Source organism: Schistocerca gregaria, chromosome 6, assembly GCF_023897955.1.
Source record: "Schistocerca gregaria isolate iqSchGreg1 chromosome 6, iqSchGreg1.2, whole genome shotgun sequence".
Taxonomy (NCBI): domain Eukaryota; kingdom Metazoa; phylum Arthropoda; class Insecta; order Orthoptera; family Acrididae; genus Schistocerca; species Schistocerca gregaria.
In genome coordinates this window covers 590,720,375-590,742,632 of record NC_064925.1, presented here as the reverse complement: position 1 = coordinate 590,742,632, position 22,258 = coordinate 590,720,375, and the positions used below count along the sequence as shown (strand labels likewise).

Here is a 22,258-nt window from a genome sequence, read left to right as displayed (position 1 = left end):
CACACCTTTTGGCTTATACAAGTACAAGCGCCTTCCATTTGGTGTCTCTTCAGTGCCAGCTAATTTGAAAATGGTTCCTGGAGCAGCTTATGCCACAGCCTATCCCAGCCTACGTTAATTATCTAGATGACATATCAGTCACCGGGCGTTCCTGCCAGGAACATTTGCACAACCTCAGCACCTTGTTTCACGCTCTGCAATCAGTGGGTATACGCTGTCACCTGGACGAGTGTTGTTTTTTTTTTCAACTAGAAGTGGAATACTTAGGCCACTGGCTTAGCAAAGATGGCATTCACCCTTCAGATTGCAATGTCGTGGCCATTGAGGCCCTTCCTCATCTCAAGGACTTATCTGAACTCCAGGTGTTTTTGGGCAAGGTTACTTATTACTTAAAGTTCTTGCCCCAAGCTGCCTCTGTTGCTCAACCCTTCAATCACTTGCATCACAAAGGGGTACCTTTTGATAGGACTCCTGCCTGTGACCAGGCTTTTCTTCATTTAAAGGCGATGCTGAAGTGTGCCCCTTGAGTTACTCCCTCATCTCTAGATCGCACCTTGGTTGTGGTGGTGGATGCGTCGGCCTACGGCACTGGGGCAGCCCTCACACATCGGAATACCAATGGCTGAGAACAGCACATTTAAACAACAGTTGACAAAGGTAGTGGAAACATCTCTAACGACATCAGCCCTCACCCTGTTCTTGAGCACATATCCCAACACACCAACTGACGGACATAGTCTGACAGAGCTCCTCCTTGGGCGACAGTTGCAGACCCTGCTCCATTTGCTGAAGCTGTCAACTTCCCACCCCACTCTTAGCCATCTCAGCGTTACACCCCGAGCATGGCCTTGTGGGCCCGCATGTAAGGGAGCAAGGTGGGCTGTGCGTCTGCCATGGTCGTCATGGCCCATGGTCAGTGTGTGACGTCAGTGCAAGTGTCGAAAGGATTCTAGCCCCACCATCATAACCAGCTCCATCCATGTACCCCTGTCGGACTACCGCTGCCACCTCCTCCTACACTACCTCCTTCAGGTACAGACATGGTCATTGAGTCGTTGCCACTGCCCTCGGTTGCTACATCCCCGCAAGCCTACCGCCAACCATTCCCATCCTGAGCTGGATCGGAAGCTCCTTGCAACACCCTGGCCTCTGGCTTGGCTGACATGGACACCTCGGGTGTCCCTTCCTCCCCGACAATGGCAGTTGACAAGCCTGGGTCTTCTCCCATCTGCCGAACACCGCAGCACAGACAGGGGCATTTTCACCCCAATGCAGGGGGGGAGAAGGATCTGGTACCAAGCTCCATGAGTTTCAAATCCACAGGAGACCGCATGGAACTTGATGACCACTAGAGGTCTCTGGAGCAATCACCCCGAATGCTGTGGCTGCACGTGCTACTGACCCTGAGTCTAATGTGGGGGCGCCACTGTGGAGCATGTGGCCCAGTGGACAATAGCAAAATACCCTGCCTCTCACTCAGTGAGGCAGCCTGGTGCTTGCATTGAGTCAGTAGACATCTCGCTTACAGACATCGTGTTCACATTGTGTGTGCTTGCTTCCCGTTTATGAGGGGGCATAGTTTGATTTCGTGAGGTTATCTCTTATGACCCTGTTGCTTAATACTTTGTTGTTGATCTTGGTACCTTGCTTGGTTGTCTGTCATCTTGACTGTCCTTCCATTCCATTCTTGTTTGTTCACAGCTGCTCCAGTCGATACCACCACATTTTGGTTAGCGGTAATCCGTGGCATTCCTGTAGAGATTACAACAGGTGGCAATGTTTATTTTCACATCCACTGGGTGTTTGATGTAAGGGAACTATCACATCCAGCATACTGACTACTGGAGAGACTGGGAAATTCTTCTTTCTTCTTGTATGTTCTCATTTACCTACATTCTTATCAGTTATATTCATCAATTTCACAGTAGAATAATTTATTTGTTCTTTGAAATGTTGTAAATTTTTTATCCTTTACAGCTGGGTAATGTTGTTGTTTGGCTACAATGTTTATTCTCACTTCAACAGGTTTTCAGTGGAAATGAAACACCACATGTACCATACTAACAGATTTTTTAAAATTGATAAATCGGCTTTGTTTAGGTATGTCCTTACTTTGTATTGTATTTTTGATAGTCATATCCCTATGTTCACGAAGAACAATCTATTTGCAATACAAAACATAGTAAATGGTTCTTTCCTCACAGCAGGGAGATTTCATTGCATGGGTGCAATGTTTATTTTCTCATCGACTGTGTTTTGGTGAAGGGAACCACCACATCCACCATACTGACTACTGGAGATAATTGGAAAATCTTCTTTCTTCTGGTATGTTCTTCTTTTGCTTTGCATTCTTATCAGTTACATTCTTCCAGTCCACAGTGGAAAAATGTATTTGATTTGTGAAATGTTCAAATTTTTTTACTTTACAGCTGGGTGATGTGGTTGTGTGGCTAAGTTGATTATTATCCCTTGAATGGGTTTTGTGGTGGAAATGACATACCAGATTCACCTTACTAACTAACAGATTATCAGAGTTTGATAAACAAGCTCTGATGAATTATTCTCTGGTTATCAGCTGAGTGGTGGTGTCATCTTGTCACAACGTTTCAGGGAGTACCGTGTGGGTATTAGTGGGGGCAGGGGCTGCGGCCCTGCCCAGTATCTAGACCAGGTGGCTATCCAATCTGTCTGCGGATGCCACTGCCTTCAGATCAGAGTGTTCCTGATGTATTATGTCAATTGTGGAATTCCAAGCTGCACTGAGCTGAAAACCGCTACTGCTGTTTACTAAATTGTTGTGCAGACATATCTCCACTGCCTCTTTGAAGATCGAGCCCCAGAAACTGTTGATGCTGCACAGCTTCTTCGAAGATGTGTCCCTTGATAATGCTATGTTTTGCTACCGCAGACTTGTTTGTCTGTCCTAGTCATACATTTCTGATGTATCATTGTATCTACCTGATTGTCCCTTGATAATGCTATGTTTTGCTACCGCAGACTTGTTTGTCTGTCCTAGTCATACGTTTCTGATGTATCATTGTATCTACCTGATATATTCCATCCCACATTCGCACTCAATACTGTAAATGTGCAGTGTCTGCAACCCCAGCTGATCTTTGGTTGAGCCAAGAATATCTTTGACTTTTTTGGTGCACAAAAGATGGTCGTTATTTTGTTTCTTTAATATTTTTATGATCTTGGCTGTTGGCAGTCCAGCACATGGCAGAAACGCCACACGTTTTGCTTATCTTCTTCTTGTTTCTCCTTGTCTGCATGCAAGGCGTATCTTATTTGTGTCACAGTGTAGCTCTTAAAGAAGGTTTCCCGCATATGTGCTAACTCACATGGCAAACTCTCGCTGTCACAGATTGACCAGGTTCTTTGTACTAAGGTGTTCATTACTGTGTTACATTTTGCTGGATGGTGGCAACTCCAAGCATTGAGATATAAGTCCGTGTGCATCATCTTGCTGTAGACCAAATGTCCCAATGTACTGTCTGGATTTTTCCTGGTCAAAATATCCAAGAAGGGAAGGCAGCCATTCTCTTCTACCTCCATGCTAAATTTGATGCTATCATGTACATCGTTGAGATGGTGTAGGAACTCCTATAGTTTTTTTCATACCATGGGGCCACACTACAAAAGTGTCATCTATGTATCTGTAGAACACCTTTGGTTTATGGCAGATAGTGTTCAATGCCACATTTTCAAAGGGCTCCATGCACAAGTTGGCATACCTGGGGCCAGAGGGGAACCCATGGTAACACCATCTGTTTGTTGATTTCCCACCACATTTGAAGTACATTGTGGTTAACACAAGACAAAAGAGTCTGAGTGTGTCCTCATCGAAGTGATCTTCAAGCAGAGCCTCGGAATCATCCAGAGGCACACAGGTGAAAACAGAAGTGACATCAAAGCCAGCTATTAGATCCTTCTCGTCCAGATGTAACCCTTGGAGTACCTTAACAAATTTGGTCGAGTTCTTGACATGGGGAGGGCAATGACCCACGAGTGGTTTTAACAGGTGTGCTAGGTGCTTGGCTACACCATACATCAGAGAATTTATGGTGTTCAATATAGGATGTAGTGGGACATTCTCCTTAAGGTACTTTGGGAGCGCATACTGTTTTGGTGGAACCGGTGCCCGAGGGTAAAGCTTCCTGATGGTGTTTCTGTCAAGTCTTGAGCTATTGAGAAGATTGATGGTCTTGCCTGTAACAGAAGCAATTGTGTCTTTCCCCACTTCTTTGTATGCTGGACCTTTCACTAAGATGTAGATCTTCTACCAGTAATCTTCCGACTTCAGTAGGACTGTCGCATTGCTTTTGTCTGCTGCTAAGACCGCTAGACCCCTGTGATCGTGAAGGTTCATCAGTGCCTTGTGCTCTTCTGCTTAAATGTTGTTCTCAGGCATTCTTGCTTTCTTGAGTACCCTGCTGGTCTCCCTCCTCACTTCCTCGGATGATCTCAGCGGGAGTCCACGTGTGGCTTGCTCGACATATAGATATGCAGAACAAAGCATCCCAACACTTCACCAGAAAATGATGGGTATGAAACTCATTGAAACATTGCGACAAGACTACGCCACCACTCTGCTGATAACGCAAGAAGAATGCGTCAGTGGAATACGCCAAGAAAGACTGTGCTTTGTTTAAGAATGTCCTTCCTTTGCATTATATTTTACATATTCATATCCCAATATTCACTAAGAAGAAAATATTTCTCTCCTCTAAGCAGGGAAATTACATTGTATGTCTGCAATTTTTTTCCGTCAACTGTGTTTTTGGTGGAAGGGAACCACCAAATCCTATGGGAGTAACTAGGAAAATCTTCTTTCTTTTGGTATATCTTTATAATGAGACACCGCATGTACAATATTAACCAACAGATATTCCAAACTTCTAAATCTTATTAATTATGTATGTCCTTCTAGTGCTTTATATTGTTAGATGTTGTATCGGTATGTTTACAAAGAAAAATTTATTTGCTTGACATGATGGAGTAAATCTATCTCTCCTCACAGAAGCGAGATTACATTGCATGGTTGCAATGTTTATTATACCATAGAATGGGATTTTGGTGTAAGGGAACCACCACATCCAGCATACTGAACATGGGAGATACTGGGAAAGTCTTCTTTTTTGGTATGTCCTTCTTTTGAATTATAATCATATCAGTTATATTCATCAAGTTCACAGTGGAATAATTTATTTGAATTGTGAAATGTGGGAAGGTTTTGTTATTTACAGCAGAGTTATCATGTTGTGTGGCAAGAAAGTTTATTCTCCATTCAATGTGTTTTCGGTTCAAATAAGACATAATGTGCACCTTACCAACTAACAGATTCTCAGATCTTAATAAATACATTTTTAGGAATGTCCTTCATTTACTTTAAATATTTAAAAATCAAATCTCAGTGACCACTATGAACAATCAATGTACATTACAATATGTAGCAAATCTTTATTTCTCCCAGCATGGAGATTCCATTGTACGAGTCCAATGTTTATTTTCCCATTGACTGGATACCTTGTGGAATGGAACAGCCACATGCATCATACTGACTATGGGACAAACTAGAAATCCTTGTTTTGTTTAGTATGCCCTTCTTTTAAATTTTATTCTTATCAGATATATTTCTCATGTTCTCAGTTAAATAATTTATTCTAATTGCAAAATGTAGTAAAGATTTTGTTCTTTACAGCAGGGTGATGTGGTTGTGATGCTACAAAGATTATTCTCCATTCAATGTGTTTTTGGTGCAAATGATACAAAACCTGCATCTTACCAACTTACAGATCTTTGGATCTTAATAAATATATTTTTTTTAGATATGTCTTTCATTTACTTTATATATTTAAAAATCATGTCAGAATGGTCAATGTACATTACAAAATGTTGTATATCTAAAAAATGTTGTATGTCTAACTTTCCTCACAACAGGGAGACTCCACTGTACTGGTATGTTTATTTTCCCATCGTCTACAGTCTGGTGGAAGGGAACCAAAATATGCACCATACTGACTATGGGAGATACTAGAAAGCCTTCTTTCTTTTGGTATGCCCTTCTATTAAATTTTATTCTTGTGCTTGTTTTGCTACAAATATTGTTCTCCATTCAATAATGTTTTATGCAAGTGAGACATGGTGTGCACCTTACCATCTTACAGACCTCCGGATCTTAATAAATATACATGTTAGGTATGCCATTCATTTACTTTATATATTTATAAATTATATCACAAAGGTCATTAAGGACAATCAATGTATATTACAATATGTAGTAAATCCTTATTTCCTCACAGTAGGGACATTCCATTCTACGGGTGCAATGTTCATTTTCCCATCGACTTGCAACCTGGTGGAAGGGAAACACCACAACCAGCATAATGGGTGTGGGAGATACTAGCTACCCTTCATTCTTTTGGTATAGCCTTCTTTAAAATTTAATTCTTTTCTAATATATCTCTCAAATTCAGTTTACTAGTGTTTTTGAATTACCAATTGTAGTAAAGTTTTTTTTCTTTTCTTTACGGCAATGTGATGTGGTTGTGTTGCTACAAAGATTATTCTCCATTCAATATGCGTTTAGTACAATTGAGACATAACATGCTCCTTACAAAGTTACAGGTATTCTGATCTTAATAAATATGCTTTTTTAGATGTTCTTCATTTACTTTACATATTTGTTATGCATATAAAAGGATCACTAAGAAGGATTAATGTACACTACAATATGTAGTAAATCTTGATTTTGTCACAGCAGGGAGCTTCCATTGTACAGGTGCAATGTTTATTTTCCGCTCTGCTGTGAATCTGGTAGAAGGGAACCACCACAACCAGCATAATGAGTGTGGGAGACACTAGCTAGCCTTCTTTCTTTTGGTATGTCCTTTTTTTAAATTTTATTATTTTCGGATATATTTCTTAAGTTCACAGTTTACTAGTTTATTGTAATTGCAAAATGTAGTAAGTTTTGTTCTAAGCAGCAGGCTGATGTAGCTGTGCGGCTACAGAGATTACTCTCCATTCAATGTATTTTTGGTGAAAGTGAGACACTAGAATGCCTTCTTTCTTTTGGTATGGCATTCTTTTAAATTTTATTCTAATTGGATATATATATGTCTCAAGTTCACATTTGAATAATTTATTCATTACAGCAGAGTGATGTGGTTGTGTTGCTACGAAGACTATTTTCCATTCAATTTGTTTTTGGTGCAAATGAGTCACAATGTTCACCTTAGCAACTAACAGATTGTTTGATCTTAATAAATATACTTTTTTAAGTTGTTGTATTGTTGTTGTTTTTGTTGTGGTCTTCAGTCCTGAGACTGGTTTGATGCAGCTCTCCATGCTACAATATCCTGTGCAAGCTTCTTCACCTCCCAGTACGTACTGCAACCTACATCGTTCTGAATCTGCTTAGTGTATTCATCTCTTGGTCTCCCTCTACGATTTTTACCCTCCACGCTGCCCCCCAATACTAAATTTGTGATCCCTTGATGCCTCAGGACATGTCCTACCAACTGGTCCCTTCTTCTTGTCAAGTTGTGCCACAAACTCCTCTTCTCCCCAATTCTATTCAATACCTCCACATTAGTAATGTGATCTACCCATCTAATCTTCAGCATTCTTCTGTAGCACCACATTTTGAAAGCTTCTATTCTCTTCTTGTCCAAACTATTTATCGTCCATGTTTCACTTCCATACATGGCTACACTCCATACAAATGCTTTCAAGAACAACTTCCTGACACTAAAATCTATACTCGATATTAACAAATTTCTCTTCTTCAGAAGTGCTTTACTTGCCATTGCCAGTCTACACTTTATATCCTCTCTACTTCAACCATCATCAGTTATTTTGATCCCCAAATAGCAAAACTCCTTCACTACTTTAAGTGTCTCATTTCCTAATCTAATTCCCTCAGCATCACCTGACTTAATTCGACTACATTCCATTATCCTTGTTTTTCTTTTGTTGATGTTCATCTTATACCCTCCTTTCAAGACACTGTCCATTCTGTTCAACTCCTCTTCCAAATCCTTTGCTGTCTCTGACAGAATTACAATGTCATCAGCGAACCTCTATGTTTTTATTTCTTCTCCATGGATTTTAATGCCTACTCTGAACTTTTCTTTTGTTTCCTTTACTGCTTGCTCAAAATGCAGATTGAATAACGTCAGATAAAGGTTACCACCCTGCCTCACTCCCTTCTCAACCACTACTTCCCTTTCATGCCCCTCAACTGTTATAACTACCATATGCTTTCTGTACAAATTGTAAATAGCCTGTCACTCTCTTTTTTTTACCCTGCCACCTTTAAAATTTGAAAGAGAGTATGCCAGTCAACTTTGTTAAAAGCTTTCTCTATGTCCACACATGCTAGAAACATAGGTTAGCCTTTCCTTAATCTTTCTTCTAAGGTAAGTCGTAGGGTTAGTATTGCCTCACGTGTTCCAACATTTCTACGGAATCCAAACTGACCCCAAGGTCAGCTTCTACACATTTTTCCATTTGTCTGTAAAGAATTCGTGTTAGTAGTTTGAAGCTGTGACTTATTAAACTGATAGTTTAGTAATTTTCACATCTGTCAACATCTGCTTTCTTTGGGATTGGAACTATTATATTCTTCTTGAAGTCTGAGGGTATCTCACCTGTCTCATACTTCTTGCTCACCGGATGGTAGAGTTTTGACAGGACTGGCTCTCCTAAGGCTGTCAGTAGTTCCAATGGAATATTGTCTACTCTTGGGGCCTTGTTACGACTCAGGTCTTTCAGTGCTCTGTCAAACTCTTCACACAGTATCATATCTCCCATTTCATCTTCATCTTCATCCTCTTCCATTTCCATAATATTGTCCTCAAGTACATCGCCCTCTATATACTCCTTCCACCTTTCTGCTATCCCTTCTTTGCTTAAGACTGGGTTTCCATCTGAGCTCTTGATATTCATACAAGTGGCTCTCTTTTATCCAAAGGTGTCTTTAATTTTCCTGTAGGTAGTATCTATCTTACCCGTAGTGAGATAAGCCTCTACATCCTTATATTTTTCCTCTAGCCATCCTTTTTAGCCATTTTGCACTTCCTGTCGATCTCATTTTTGAGACGTTTGTATTCCTTTTTGCCTGTTTCATTTACTGCGTTATTATATTTTCTACTTTCATCAATTAAATTCAATGTTTCTTCTGTTACCCAAGGATTTCTACTAGCCCTCATCTTTTTTCCTACTTGATCCTCTGCTGCCTTCACTACTTCATCCCTCAGAGCTACACATTCTTCATCTACTGTATTTTTCCCCCATTCCTGTCAATTGTTCCCTTATGCTCTCCCTGAAACTTAAAACCCTTGGTTTAGTCAGTTTATCCAGGTCCCATCTCCTTAAATTCTCACCTTTTTGCAGTTTCTTCAGTTTTAATCTACAGTTCATAACTAATAGATTGTGGTCAGTGTCCACATCTGCCTCTAGAAATGTCTTACAATTTAAAACCTGGTTCCTAAATCTCTGTCTTACCATTATATAAGCTATCTGAAACATTATAGTATCTCCAGGATTCTTCCATGTATACAACCTTCTTTAATGATTCTTGAACCAAGTGTTAGGTATGATTAAGTTATGATCTGAGCAAAATTCAACCAGACGGCTCCCTCTTTCACTTCTCACCCCCAATCCACATTCACCCACTATGTTTCCTTCTCTTCCTTTTCCTGCTGTCGAATTCCAGTCACCCATGACTATTAAATTTTCATCCCTTCATTACCTAAATAATATCTTTAATCTCATTATACATTTCATCAATTTCTTCATCATCTGCAGAGTAAGTTGGCATATAAATTTGTACTACTGTTGTAGGCATGGTCTTTCATGTCTATCTTGGCCACAATAATGCGTTTACTATGCTGTTTGTAGTAGCTTACCTGCACTCCTATTTTTTTATTTATTAGTAAACCTACTCCTGCATTACCACTATTTCACTTTTTATTTACAACCCCATATTCACCTGACCATAAGTGTTGTTCCTCCTGCCACCGAACTTCACTAATTCCCACTATATCTAACTTTAACCTAGCCATTTCCCTCTTTAAATTTTCTGACCTATCTGCCCGATTAAGGGATCTGACATTCCATGCTCCGATCAGTAGAATGCCAGTTTTATTTCTCCTGATAATGGCGTCCTCTTGAGTAGTCCCCATTTAGAGACCCAAATATGGGACTATTTTAGCTCTGGAATATTTTACCCAGCAGGATGCCATCGTCATTTAACCATACAGTACAGCTGCACGTCCGCAGGAAACATTATTGCTGTAGTTTCCCCTTGCTTTCTGCCGTTTGCAGTAGCAGAACAGCAAGGCCGTTTTGGTTAGTGTTACAAGGCCATATCAGTCAATCATCAAGACTGTTGCCACTGCAACTACTGAAAAGTCTGCTGCCCCTCTTGAGGAACCACACGTATGTCTGGCCTCTCAACATGTACCCTTCCATTGTGGTTGCACCTACGGTATGGCGATCTGCATCACTGAGGCATTGAGGCATGCAAGCCTCCCCACTAACGTCTAGGTCCATGGTTCATGGGGGGGTGACTAGTATGTCCTTCATTTACTCTATATATTTAAAAACCATATAAAAATGATTTACTAGGAACAATCAATGTACATTTCAATATGTAGTAAAGCTTTATTTCCTTACAGCAGGGAGATTCCATTGTACAGATGCAATGTTTATTTTCCCATCAACTGGAAATCTTAGATTAGATTAGTTTTTCAGTCTATAGATCCATGCTGAGGAGATCCTCATGGATGTGGAAAATGTCAATTATTTTTTTTCATATTTTTATTTTATTTAAAGCTGTAATAACAATAATAATAGCATGAGTATATACAATACATCCTATTCTTAAGCTGATATAACAATGCTAATACATCTACATCTACATGACTACTCTGCAATTCACATTTAAGTGCTTGGCAGAGGGTTCATCGAACCACAATCATACTATCTCTCTACTATTCCACTCCCTAACAGCGAGGGGGAAAAACGAACACCTAAACCTTTCTGTTCGAGCTCTGATTTCTCTTATTTAATTCTGATGATTATTCCTACCTATGTACGTTGGGCTCAACAAAATATTTTCGCATTCGGAAGAGAAAGTTGGTGACTGAAATTTCGTAAAAAGGTCTCGCTGCGACGAAAAACGTCTATGCTGTAATGACTTCCATCCCAACTCGTGTATCATATCTGCCACACTCTCTCCCCTATAACGTGATAATACAAAACGAGCTGCCCTTTTTTGCACCCTTTCGATGTCCTCCGTGAGTCCCACATGGTAAGAATCCCACACCGCGCAGCAATATTCTAACAGAGGACGAACGAGTGTAGTGTAAGCTGTCTCTTTAGTGGACTTGTTGCATCTTCTCAGTGTCCTGCCAATGAAACGCAACCTTTGGCTCGCCTTCCCGACAATATTATCTATGTGATTCTTCCAACTGAAGTTGTTCGTAATTTTAACACCCAGGTACTTAGTTGGATTGACAGCCTTGAGAATTGTACTATTTATCGAGTAATCGAATTCCAACGGATTTCTTTTGGAACTCATGTGCATCATCTCACACTTTTCCTTATTTAGCGTCAACTGCCACCTGACACACCATACAGCAATATTTTCTAAATCGCTTTGCAACTGATACTGGTATTCGGATGACCTTACTAGACGGTAAATTACAGCATCATTTGAAAACAATCTAAGAGAACTGCTCAGATTGTCACCCATGTCATTTATATAGATCAGGAACAGCAGAGGTCCCAGGACGCTTCCCTGGGGAACACCTGATATCACTTCAGTTTTACTCGATGATTTGCAGTCTATTATTACGAACTGCGACCTTCCTGACAGGAAATCACGAATCCAGTCGCACAACTGAGACGATACCCCATAGCTCTGCAGCTTGATTAGAAGTCGCTTCTGAGGAACAGTGTCAAAAGCTTTCCGGAAATCTAGAAATACGGAATCAGCTTGAGATCCCTTGTCGATAGCGGCCATTACTTCGTGCGAATAAAGAGCTAGCTGCGTTGCACAAGAGCGATCTTTTCTGAAGCCATGCTGATTACGTGTCAATAGATCGTTCCCTTTGAGGTGATTCATAATGTTTGAATACAGTATATGCTCCAAAACCCTACTGCAAACCGACGTCAATGATATAGGTCTGTAGTTAAATGGATTACTCCTACTACCCTTCTTGAACATTGGTGCGACCTGTGCAATTTTCCAATCTGTAGGTACAGATCTATCGGTGAGCGAGCGGTTGTATATGAGTGCTAAGTAGGGAGCTATAGTATCAGCGTAATCTGAAAGGAAACTAATTGGTATACAATCTGGACCTGAAGACTTGCCCGTTTCAAGCGATTTGAGTTGATTCGCAACCCCTAAGGTATCTACTTCTAAGAAACTCATGCTAGCAGATGTTCGTGTTTCAAATTCTGGAATGTTCCATTCGTCTTCCCTGGTGAAGGAATTTCGGAAAACTGCGGTCAATAACTCCGCTTTAGCGGCACAGTCGTCGGTAACAGTACCATCGGCACTGCACAGCGAAGGTATTGACTGCGTCTTGCCGCTTGTGTACTTTACATACGACCAGAATTTCTTCGGTTTTTCTACCAAATTTCGAGACAATGTTTCGTTGTGGAACCTATTAAAGGCATCTGGCATCGAAGTACGTGCCAAATTTCGAGCGTCTGTAAATTTTAGCCCATGTTCGGGATTTCGCGTTCTTCTGAACTTCGCATGCTTTTTCCGTTGCCTCTGCAACAGCGTTCGGACCTTTTTTGTGTACCACAGGGGATCCGTTCCATCTCTTACCAATTTATGAGGTATGAATATCTCAATTGCTGTTGGTACTATATCTTTGAATTTGAGCCACATCTCGTCTACATTCGCATAGTCAGTTCGGAAGGAATGGAAATTGTCTTTTAGGAAGGCTTCTAGTGACACTTTATCCGCTTTTTTAAATAAAATTATTTTGCGTTCATTTCTGATGGATTTGGAAGAAACTGTATTGAACCTAGCTACAACTACCTTGTGATCACTAATCCCTGTGTCAGTCATGATGCTCTCTATCAGCTCTGGATTGTTTGTAGCTAAGAGGTCAAGTGTGTTTTCGCAACCATTTACAATTCGCGTGGGTTCGTGGACTAACTGCTCGAAATAATTTTCGGAGAAAGCATTTAGGACAATCTCGGAAGACGTTTTCTGCCTACCACCGGTTTTTAACAAGTATTTTTGCCAACATACCGAGGGTAGGTTGAAGTCCCCACCAACTATAACCGTATGAGTGGGGTATTTATTTGTTACGAGACTCAAACTTTCTCTGAACTGTTCCGCAAGGAGCCAATTATTAACTTAAGTCGGCTGTTAAGTATAACCTCCACCCATACCAATTCGCATGGAGTATCTACTTCGACTTCACTGCAAGATAAACCACTACTGACAGACACAAACACTCCACCACCAATTCTGCCTAATCTATCTTTCCTGAACACCGTCTGAGACTTCGTAAAAATTTCTGAAGTACTTATTTCAGGCTTTAGCCAGCTTTCTGTACCTATAACGATATCAGCTTCTGTGTTTTCTATTATCCCTTGAAGCTCAGGGACTTTCCAGCGCAACTACAACAATTTACAACTATAATTCCGACTGTTCCTTGATCCAAGCACGTGCTGTAATTGCCAAGCACCCTTTGACATTGCAGCCCACCCCGTACTTTCCCGAGGCCTTCTAAGCTAAAAAACCGCCCAGTCCACGCCACACAGCCTCCGCTACCCATGTAGCCGCCAGCTGAGTGTAGTGAACTCCTGACCTATTCAGCGGAACCCGAAACCCCACCACCCTATGGCGCAAGTCAAGGAATCTGCAGACAACACGGTCGCAAAACCGTCTGAGCCTCTGATTCAGACCCTCCACCCGGCTCTGCACCAAAGGTCCGCAGTCGGTTCTGTCAACGATGCTGCAGATGGTGAGCTCTGCCTTCATCTCGTAAGCAAGACAGGCAGCCTTCACCAAATCAGATAGCCGCTGGAATCCAGAGAGAATTTCCTCAGATCCAAAGCGACACACGTCATTAGTGCCGACATGTGCCATCACCTGCAGCTGGCTGCACCCTGTGCTCTTCATGGCATCCGGAAGGACCCTTTCCACATCAGAATGACTCCTCCCTGAATGCACACCGAGTGCACACTGGATTTCTTCCCCTCCTTAGCCGCCGTATCCCTAAGGGACCCCATTACGCGCCTAACATTGGAGCTCCCAACTACCAGTAAGCCCACCCTCTGCGATTGCTCGTACCTTGAAGGCTGAGAATGATCCTCTGAAACAGGGCAGGCAGCTGCATCTGACTCAGCCAGAGACAGTGCCTGAAACCGGTTTGTCAGACGCATCGGGGAGGCCTTCTGATCAGCCTCCGGGGACGTCTTTCGCTGCCTGCCACACCTTGGAACGACCTCCCAATCAACCACAACTAATAGTGTGAGTATATACGAAACATCATTTGTTTCTATTAAAAAATTTGTCAGTGGAATTGAAAGAGTAGGCCACTAGTAAGTCTTTCATGCTCGTTTAAAAACTGATTCTCATTTGTAACTAAATTTTTTATTTTTGCTGGCATATTATTGAAGATAAGTGTTTCTCAGTAGTTGACCCCCTTTTTGATCTAAAGTAATTGCTTTTAAGACTTTGTACAGATCATTTTTGTTCTTGGTATTGTATGTATGAACTGAGCTGTTTGTTGGAAAAAGAGATATATTACTTAAGACAAATTTCATTAAGGAGTAAATAAACAGAGAGGCAGTAGTTAGTGTACCCAGTTCTCTGAAGAGGTATGTACAGGACGTCCATGAATTTACTCCACAAATAATACGTATTACATGCTTTTGTACTCTAAAAACTTTTGTTTGACTTGAAGCTCTTTCATTTTTATGTAACCTATGTCTGCTACCACTCGAATTACAACCACAGATTTATTGAGGTGTTACTGCAGTTCTGTGGTGCGCTTTTCGCAACTGAATTTATTATCAAGTTGTAATCTCAGGAATTTAAGACTGTCAACATCTTCTGTCTGCTCTTCTTCATACTTTATGCATTTACTGGGTGGAAACCTCTTACAGGTTCTGAATTGGATATAGTGAGTCTTTTCGAAGTTTAATGTTGGCTTTAAACCATTTATTATTATCCATGAAAATATCATTTACAGATCTTTCTAAAACTACACTCAACATACTATTTATTGCAGTACTTGTGTCATCTGCAAACAAAATGAACTCTGCTTCTGGCTGTGTAACTGATGAGAGATCATTAATGTGCACAGGAAAAAGCAATGGCCCTAAGATGAATCCTTGTGGGATATCACATGTAATTTCTTCCCATTCTGATGACTGATGACTTAATTCACTAGTCCCTTGCACTGACACCCTTTGTTTCCTGTTACCAAGGTATGACTTGAACCATTTTGCAGCACTGCCGTGACACCATAGAATTCTAATTCATTTAAAAGGATGTTGTGGTTCACACAGTCAAATGCCTTTGACAAATCACAGAAAATACCTGCTGCTTATAATTTGTTATTTAATGAATTAAGTACATTTTCACTGTAGGTGTAAATAGCCATCTCGATATCAGAACCCTTCAGAAATCCAAAGTGTGTTCTTGCTTATATGTTATTTGTGGTCAGATGGTTGAGAAGCTGCCTATACATTACTTTTTCTAAAATTTTTGAGAATGCTGGCAAAAATGAAATCAGTCTGTAGTTTGATGTTATCTCTTTATCCCCACTTTTGAATAGAGGCTTAACATCTGCATATTTTAGCCAATCAGGAAATGTCCCAGTTATAATAGACTGGTTACACAAGTAACTTCGAATTGTACTAAGCTCACAAGACTTTGCCATAATTAACTTTGTTGATATGAATAGATTATAATTTCCTGCAGCTGCTTGGTAAATAGTCACTATTATATAGGATCTGTTATTGAACTCTACATCTGTTGCACATGCTTCTAGATGCTGCTCTAAACAGAATTTATTAATGTTAGTATTCTTGATTTTATGGCAGTTTTTAATGAATGTGGCAACTCCTCCTCCATTCATATCTACTCTGCAGATGTAGGAAGCTAGCATATATCCTGAAATCTGGTGGAAGGGAACCACCACTTGCAGCATACTGAATATGGGAGATACTAGAAAGCCTTCATCCTTTTCGTTTGCCCTTATTTTAAATTTTATTCTTATCAGATTATTGTTTCTCAAGTTCACAACTGAATAGTTTATTCGAATTGCGAAATGTAGGTAAAGTTCTTTTTTTCTTTTTTTTTTTTTTTAAAAAAAAAACGCAGGGTGATGTCGTTGTGTGGCTACAAAGGTTACTCTCTATTCAATGTGTTTTGGGTGCAAATGAGCCTCAACGTGCACCTACCAACTAACAGATCTTCAGATTGTAATAAATATACTTGTTTGAGTTACTACAAAAATTATTCTCCATTCAACGTGTTTTTGTGCAAATGTGCCACGAAGTTGTAATGTTCAAACAGGCAACAAAAGTATCGCCACTGCTAATGGCGAACTGCTGTTGCTTTGTAGTTGCATGTGTGAACTCTTAGTTTTCGGTGACGCCATTTAAGAAGCGCAACTTTTGTCACGCCACAAACAGTTGAACTTGGTTCTACTTTGTTGCACCATTTTGCCTTCTCCACAATCGAATAACGTCATTCCATTGCTACCTCGTGGCTGGATTCAAACCATTCTAGTGCGTATTCGTTCGTAGATAGTGCTTTTGTTTGGGAGTTTGCTATTAATATGCTGAAAAAGTGGTCAACAGCGACAATTATGAGATTCTTGGAAGTGTATCAAGAACGAGAATGCCTTTGGAACCACAAAAGCGAACCATACAAAGACAGAAATTTGAGAGATGCTGCTTTAATTGAAATAGTAAACAGTATGCGTGAATATGTACCTGGAATTGATGTAGCTACAACAAAATTAAAAATTCGAAATGCTTACATGAATGAACATAAAGAAGTACTGAAATCACTTAAGAGTGGTGCATCTACAGACGGTATTTATAAACCCAGCCTTGCTTGGTTTGAAGCTGCAGACCGGTTCTTATAACGTGTAGTCGAGACAAGAGAGATGAGAAACACTTTGGTAAGTAATATTTTATATTTATTATGTTTCCAAAACATCTTATTTAGTAATATGTACAGCCGTTTAATCAGCCGAGACAGGTGACGCCATTTTGCGAACTGCGCAATTACGAAGAATTTGTGGCGTCCTGTGTGAACGGTAGCTCAATGCGCCACTCCAGAATGACTTGACTTGTGGCAGTACTTTCGTTGCGTGTGTGAACCCGGCTTAATGAACGACTGAAACTATCGATACAATCCACAAGGTATATATGTGTTGCTGTGAATCGACATGAAAGAACAGTTATATATAAAATTACTGTGAACTTTAATTATGTCAACATAGACAGATATATTATCGCTCTATTATAAAAACTAATAATTTGCAGGACAATAATATTATGCATTGCTGCAGAACTATTTGAGAACTCTATTCAATTTTCGCACTGTTTTCATAGATGTATACGTGCGATGTAAAAAATATGTATGCTCAATTCATGTTGGTACACCTGCGTACTTTGTAAGGTCATGGATTGTTGAGGCAGAAACAGTTACGTTATACTAAGTCCAAGAGACAGTGTCATGAGAAGTCATGAGAAATGGAAAATTTTGAGAAAATTCGTGTTGATGAACATTTTGAGACAACGACTTATGTTGGGAAAGCTTATTTTGGTGAAGTACTGATTGTTATGAAGATGATATTACGAAAATATATAATATGGAAGCCATTAAACAGTATCAGTTACGTAGCATATTACAAACCCAAGGACCCATTGTAGTAACAATTACAGCAAATCCAGAAGTTACCCCTAGACAAAGAGTATTCATGGTGAGGTAATTAAATTATTTAATGTTCGTACTGTGAAGTTACCTTCTCTTTAAGTCTCTTATGCTCTGTTAATAGAGTGAACAGACTGACGGGGACTTGTGGTCCACTATTGAAACCAGGAAGACCTCACGGGTTTTTAAACACGTGTCATAATTTGATATAAAATAATTGATGATATTCAATATTTCTTCCCCGGACGAGAGAGGTACAATACATATGGGAACTTCCTGCCCGGGATTCAAATTGAATTGTTCGAACTGATACTTGTTCTATGTTCACAGATAACAATAGGTACAGTAACAGTAAATCAACCAATAAAGGGGAAGAGGAAAAGGAATCCAATGACGAAGGCAAATAACATATTTTAAAGTACGGAAGCAATTAAGAAACAACAAAATTAGGCCTACAGTTAACGGCAAGACCATGCGAAAAACAAGGTAAGTGCATATATTGATTTGTTCATGTTGTTGACTGTTTTTAGACGTATTTTGTGGGTTAATAAGTTTAAAAATTTCTTGCTTTAAAATGACGTTAATGGAGGATATGACATACAATCTTGTTGCTGGGGGGGGGGGGGGGGGGGGGGAGGGGGGTTAGGCAAATTCGAATGCAAGTGGCGAGGTTTGTACCAGTACAGGAATGGAGTTATCAAAAAATGTCGTCGAAGAATTAGATACATCCACGATGTTGCGATTACTTTTAAAACAAAATTCTGAATTTAAGAACGTAATTGAAAATAAAAGTGTCTGGAATTGTTAGCAAATGCAAAACGTGTAGAAGTAAAACTTTCGAAAGAAAATAGCCAAGTGGCTGAGCAATTCGTTAAAGGAACTGAAAGTATCAGATCTGACATGGAATTAATGAAAATTAATTTAGAATAACGTGCAAATAAGATTGAGGATAGGGTGTCAACGTAGAAGTTACGCTCAATAAAGTCAAACTAACGATCAAACGGGAAGCGGAAGAAACCGCAAAAATTTTCGAAGTATTTGCAAATGAAAGGAAAATTAGATAGGGGGGTAATGATTACCGGAATTGAGTTGCATACGAAAAATTTCTAAACTTACAGAGGAGGAAATGGTTACCAGAATGGAGTTGCATACGAAAAATTTCTATGGCAAATTGTCAATACTTGAAAACAATGTTGTGGAAAAAGTAAAGACTGTCGGGAATCATGTAGAGTGTTGTAACGCCGTAATTAAAGACAATGAGAATGAGGTAGCACGATTACAGAAACAACTGAGATTTGGGATAATTTAGCCATGAAATCGGTGGCGACTCCTTTTAGCGGATTTTGGCCAGGTGTTGACGTGCGTAATTTTCCAGGGGTCGAAAAATTACACTCGGTTGACTTGATTATGAATTGTAGTGACAATTTTGGTATGAAATGAAAGAGTGGAAATTATCGAAGTAATTATAATGGGAACAATGAAAATTATCAGCAAAATCGACATTATAACTGCCAGGGAAATTCCAATACTGAAAGCAAGGGCAACTGGAGACGAAATGAGAACAGGGCAAGAAATAATTATGTGTGGAATGGGAATAGACAATGGGAAAATTCAGAGAGAAGACAAGATGGGATTGTGCAAGGGCTGTTAAACTACGAGCCATTCCGATGAGGGCCTGTCAGTTTGGGACGAACAGATAAAACTTCAGAAATGCGGCTATTAGAAACCAAAGTAGGCATATAATAATAATTATTATTTTATTGTTGTTCGGCTGATTACAGCAATAGCAAAGTCAAGAGCATATATTTCTATATAAACTACTATATTGATGTAAATTGGTTAACATAAAATAGGTACACGTTAGAATACAATATTTTCATCTTCAAAGAATTCACAAATGGTATAAAATGGATTGTTCACTAGTAGCTTGTATAATTTAGCTTTAAAGATATTTACAGGCAGTTCTTTAAAGTCAGCACTTAGTCTATTAAACATCCTTAGTCCAAGAACTAGGTAAGAGTTATGCGGTTTTGATAATCTATGATATGATACGTCTACAGATGTTCTGTTTCTAGTATTATGACTATGAATATCATTTCTCAACACAAAATTTCTTTTGCTAGTTTCTTCCTTTGATTAATACCTTTATCACTTATATTCATCAATTTCACAGTGGAGTAATTTATTTGAATCGTGAAATGTGGGTAAATGGTTGTTGTTTACAGCAGGGTCATCTGGTTGTATGGCCAGAAAGCAGATTGTCCATTCAATGGGTTTTTGGTGATATTTTACACCACATGCACCTTACTGAACACCGAATATTCGGAATTTGATAAATCTTCTTGTTTTGGTATCTCCTTCATTTGCTTTATATTTTTAGAAATCTTATTTCAATGGTCACTAAAAATAAACATTGCGCTGCACAAATTGTAGTACATGTTTCATACCTCTCATCAGGGATATTCCGTTTCATCACTGCTATGTTTGTTCAAACATCGAGTGTAATTTGGTTGGATGGGAATCACCACTCCGAGCGTTCTGATTATTGGAGTTATTAGAAAGACCTTTTTTTCTTTTGCTAGGTGCTTCTTTTGATTGTTACCTTTATCACTTATATTCACCAATTCCACAATGGATTAATGTATTTGTATCGTGAAGTGTGTTTATGTGTTTGTTGTTTACAGCAGGGTCATCTGGTTTTATGGCTAGAAAGCAGATTCCCCATTCAATGGGTTTTTGGTGATATTTTACACCACATGAACCTTACTGAACACCGAATGTTCGGAATTTGATAAATTTTCTTGTTTTAGTATCTCCTTCATTTGCTTTATATTTTTAAAAATCTTATTGCGATGGTCACTAAAAGTAATCAATGTGCTGCACAAAATGTGGTATATGTTTCTTCCCCATCAATAGAGAGATTTCGTTTCATCACTACATGTGTTCTACCATCAAGTGTGATTTTGTTGGATGGGAACCACCACTCCGAGTATTTTGACCATTGAATTATTAGGAAAGACTTCATTGTTTTGCTAGGTGCTTCCTTTGATTGATACTTTTATCACCTATATTCATTGATTTCACAGTGGAGTAATTTATTTGAATCGTGAAATGTGGGTAAATGTTTGTTGTTTACAGCAGGGTCATCTGGTTGTAAGGCCAGAAAGCAGATTCTCCATTAAATGGGTTTTTGGTGCAGATTGGACACCACATGCACTTTACTCAATAACAGATGTTCGGAATTTGATATATCTTCGTTTATAGGTATCTCCTTAATTTGCTTTATATTTTCAAAAATCTTATTGCAGTGATCATTAAAAATAATCAATGTGCTGCACAAATTGTAGTACATGTTTCTTCCCTCTCAGCAGAGAGATTCTGTTTCGTGACTGCTATGTTTGTTCAAACATCGAGTGTGATTTTGTTGGATGGGAACCACCAGTCCGAGCATCCTGAGTATCGGAGTTATTAGGAAAGTCCTGTTTCTTTTGCTAGGACCTTCATTGGATTGTTAGCCTTATAACTTATATTCATGTATTTCGCAGTGGGGTAATGTATTTGAATCGTTATATGTGTGTAAATGTTTGTTGTATAGAGCAGGGTCATCTGGTTGTATGGCCAGAAAACAGATTCTCCATTAATGGGTTTTTGGTGCAGATTGGACACCACATGCATTTTACTGATTAACGAATGTTCGGACTTTGATAAATGTTCTTGTTTAGCTAGCTCCTTCGTTTGCTTTATATTTTGAAATACCTTATTTCAATGGTGTTTAAAAATAATCAATGTGGTGCAGAAATTGTGGTACATGTTTCGTACCTCTCATCAGGGAGATTCTGTTTTAGTTAGTTATATTACTTGTTCCATGGGTCATGAACACGATTCTTTCGTAATGATGTGGAACGTGTCAAGGTACACAAGATTCATTTATCCCAAGTAATCATTGTTAGTCTTATATACGGTACAATTGTTAAAGCTTACTGTATTTCTTTGGCCTATGTCAAAAAATTCATCTATGGAGGAGAAGGAGTTGTCATTCAGGAATTCTCTTAACTTACTTTTGAATGCCAATTGTTTGTCTGTCAGACTTTTGATATTGTTTAGCAATTGACCAAAAATCTTTGTGGCAGTAGAATTGACCCCCTTTTGTGCCAATGTCAAATTCAATGAACGGTAGTGAAGGTCACCCTGTCTCCTAGTATTGTAGCTGTGGAGTGTGCTATTAATTCTGAAGTGATCTGGGTTACTAACAACAAATTTCATTAGGCTGTATATATATATTGTGAAGCTACTGGCAATATCCCTAATTCTTTAAAT

General features: G+C 39.3%; 1 long non-coding RNA gene across 2 annotated transcripts in view; it reads left to right on the top strand.

The window, feature by feature from the left end:
* Nucleotides 1-2,221: 2,221 nt before the first annotated feature.
* LOC126278429 (uncharacterized) overlaps nt 2,222-22,258 on the top strand; it is a 134,477-nt gene continuing 114,440 nt past the window's right edge. The window contains exons 1-5 of one of the 2 annotated variants that reach the window (XR_007550697.1): nt 2,222-2,325; nt 5,024-5,144; nt 6,764-6,885; nt 14,367-14,515; nt 18,272-18,427. This is a non-coding gene — a long non-coding RNA (uncharacterized LOC126278429). The remainder of the gene's footprint in view (nt 2,326-5,023; nt 5,145-6,763; nt 6,886-14,366; nt 14,516-18,271; nt 18,428-22,258) is intronic. The other variant, XR_007550698.1, reaches the window with a different exon arrangement.